This window comes from Gastrolobium bilobum, unplaced genomic scaffold (genome assembly GCF_033153095.1).
Source record: "Gastrolobium bilobum isolate Gb01-03AN ecotype WA unplaced genomic scaffold, APGP_CSIRO_Gbil_v1 utg45102, whole genome shotgun sequence".
NCBI lineage: Eukaryota > Viridiplantae > Streptophyta > Magnoliopsida > Fabales > Fabaceae > Gastrolobium > Gastrolobium bilobum.
Window position 1 is genome coordinate 104,198 of NW_026895135.1, and position 3,651 is coordinate 107,848.

The window sequence follows — 3,651 nt, forward strand, 5'->3', positions numbered from 1 at the left end:
TCATGCTCCTCGCAAACGTCTCTTTCACTGATTAATGAGTCACATCTATGTAAGTTTTGATCAATAAATATGTTTGATATCTCCGTATAGTTTCATTAAGATCGTCATGTGCAAGTTTATGATAATTAATGATCCACTAGACTTTAGGCCACAGATATGTCTCTGTCTGGTAGATCACGGATAAGAGATTTTATATATTCGAAAAATTAAGGCCTGGCCTGCGTATATTGTCTTATCTACAACTGGGATTTCTTAAACTCAGCATCAGCAAGCCCACTTGGTGCTTTTTTGCTTTGGCAGTGCAGGGCTTTTACCATATTCAAATTCTCAAGCAGATTTGGTCCCCCACCCTCATGCATGTTATACTATAAGATTTGTGCCCCATCAACTTTCCATGTCTTGCATTTCACATCATCATCAAATCATTCATTTATGTATAAATACTGGAGACATTACTTTGTCCCATGAAAGATACTAATCCCTTTAATTAAATTGGTGAATTAATTATATAATTTTCCCTTTCCACAAGAGAAACAGAAGGTTACGTCCAAACCAGCCACATATAACACACCCGAAAATATTCTAGCATACAAACAGAAGAAAACCAAAAATTGCCAAAAGAGCTTCCACGTATGGATTCACAATTCAGAATCACAAAATACAAAGGATCTTCTACGTTATTCTGCGGCCCCCTACCGATTCAATCGCAGCCGTACACGTAACATCAGTCCAACGGCTTCTTCCCTCGTTTTGTGTAAGCATGCAAACATGGTCATTTGGTCCTACGGTCCCCACGTGACACGTCTCATCCACCTCAATCGATATTGTTTCAATCTAACGATTTTGACAGCAGTCCCACATATTAATCCCTTCAATATTTTTACATGAATACTATTATTTTTATTTCTTTTCATTTTACATTAAAAAATTATTAAATTATATTTTTCGTGCTTAATTTTTATGTTTAATTATGTTCTTTTCTATTCTTCCAAAAACGATTATATTCATTATAAACAATATTGTTATATTTGAAACAATAAGAGTGCATCTTTTAGATAGAAGAATATTTTTTTTTGTAACATACATTGTTATTCCTAATGTAATATTATATATATAACTGTTTCTACTACTTTATATATATTTTTACTATATCAAATTTAATTAAAAAATTGTAAAGTTTGATTTTAAATTTTTCATAGATACTACTCAATTTTATTTGAAAAAACAAAAAATTCTTATGATTTCGAAAAATGATGCAAGAACAGTAAGTTCAATTCTCAGTTATTTATCTCCTAATATTGTCTTTTTTTAATAATATTCTTTTTTTAATACTGTTATTTTTAATGCTTATTGACTGATCCTCGACAGTTTCCTAACAATTATCTAAGATCCTTTCCATCTTGTGAGATACATTGAACATTCCTGCTAGCTTGAATAAGCTCCGGATGCTTCTTTCTCGAATTGTTCAGTTGTGTCGTGCACTAGATAAAAGAATAGAAATGATCTATTTAAGTTGCAATCAACTATAGTTCTTTACATAGTATCAGAGACTTTGTGATCAAGTGATCACAAGTTTGATCTTTACTGTCCCCATTCAATTAATAAAAATAATTAAATATTATAGAATTTTTTAACACAAATAGGTTATGTATGATGGACTCTCGTTTGAGGAAGCGTGTTAAATAAATATGAAACCATTAATATAGTAGGGTTCGCTTTTTCTGCAGTTACTCCAGATAAGTTATCTGCAATAAGTCCATTACGACGTCGTTTTGGGGCGGAAATCATGGTATTTTTGTAATTTTAATTTATTTCAAGATTATAATAGTCTTTATTTTTATAATTTTTTAAGATTTCAATACCAAAATGACGTCATTTTGGGAATAAATACAGATAACGTATCTGTATTAACTGCAGAAATATTTTTCCCAATATAGTATTATTAGGTTAAATTTATAGATTAAAATAATTCTTTATACCACATCAAGTTTCGAGCCAACCAATATTGGGCTTATTTCCTTGCTGATACTTTTGTCCTCCGAGCCCTATTAAATGTTAGATGTGTATTTTTTTTTTTTTTTGAAAATATTTCAATCGGTTCATTATTTTGCAACCAATCTGATTCGGAGCGGGTCCAGTATAAAGGGTTTAAACCCCTCCCAAAGGTGGTGCTAGCGAGATTCGAACACATGCTCTCACCCCTACCTGCTTAGCTCCCATCCGCCAAGATGTGTAGTTTCCCCGATGACTATAAAGTTTCATATCGTTGAACCTTTAGGAAGAGCATCACAGATTGAGATCGTGAGAAATTTTGTATATATTTACTACTTTTTTCAAAATTTAGGCATATAAATAAGGGAAATATTTTTCTCATGTTGCATGAGACAAGTTGTCTCATGCAACACATAAAAAAGTGAGTAGGACTTACTAGGAAGAAGATACAGAAAAGAAAAAAGTGGATCACATCCACTTTTTTATGTGTTGCATGAGACAACTTGTCTCATGCAACATAAGAAAAACATATCCCTATAAATAATGTAGGGAAAAAAGTTTCCGATGTTACTTTGGATAACTTTATCTAATGTTCATCGAAACGACGTCGTTTTGGGGTTGAAAAATTAAAAAAGTAGAGTGATAAAGACTATTATAACCCTGAAATAAATTAAAATTACAAAAATACCATGATTTCCGTCCCAAAACGACGTCGTTTTGATGAACATTAGATAAAGTTATCTAAAGTAACATCAGAAAAAAACAAACCCAATAATGTATCACATTATTTATCAGAAAAAAGAAGAAGAAGAAGCACGTATCATACATGTAGACATACGCAGAAAAAGGAAAGGATAAGTGACTACATACTATTGAGATATATAGTCTTAATCCTAAAACTCACCCTGAATCGAACTTGTTGAGATATATAGTCTCACATTGATTGTATGAGTAACTAATGTGGAGTTTATAAGGCCTTGGGCACTCCCACCCTTTGAGCTAGCTTTTGGGGTGACGTATCCCAAGGTTCTTAACATGGTATCAGATCCTCGTGTCCCGGGATCGATCCGCGCCGCCCCCCACTTTCTCTTGTGGATTTTCTTAGCACAGGTAGGCTGGGACTGTTGCATCATACACTCTTCAAGCCCAATGGGCTCTCGTGTGAGGGGGTGTGTTGAGATATATAGTCTCACATTGGTCATTGGTTGTATGTACAACTAATGTGGAGTTTATAAGACCTTGGACACTCCCACCCTTTGAGCTAGCTTTTGGAATAATGTATCCCAAAATTCTTTTCAAAACTAATTGTAAAACAACGAACCAATTGAAATATAAAAATATTAAGTGAAAGACGGAGCAGAAGTAAATTTATTATAAAAAAAAGTCAACAAATTTATTATTTGGAAATAAACGGGCCACGTTCCAACAAAACAAAACTACCAAGAGCCAGAAATTTCACGGGGTATAGACATCTTAATTTATAAATAAATAATGAAAATCATAATTTCATAATGTCTGGCTTTGTCTGAGTGACGGGTGAAATGTTATTATTATGGGCATCATAAATTTCAAATTGATCCGGTTTAGCCCAAAAAAATTTCTGTAATCCGAATAAACGGGCCTGTTTGATAACTCCGCTCGATAAGGATCGCCTTTACC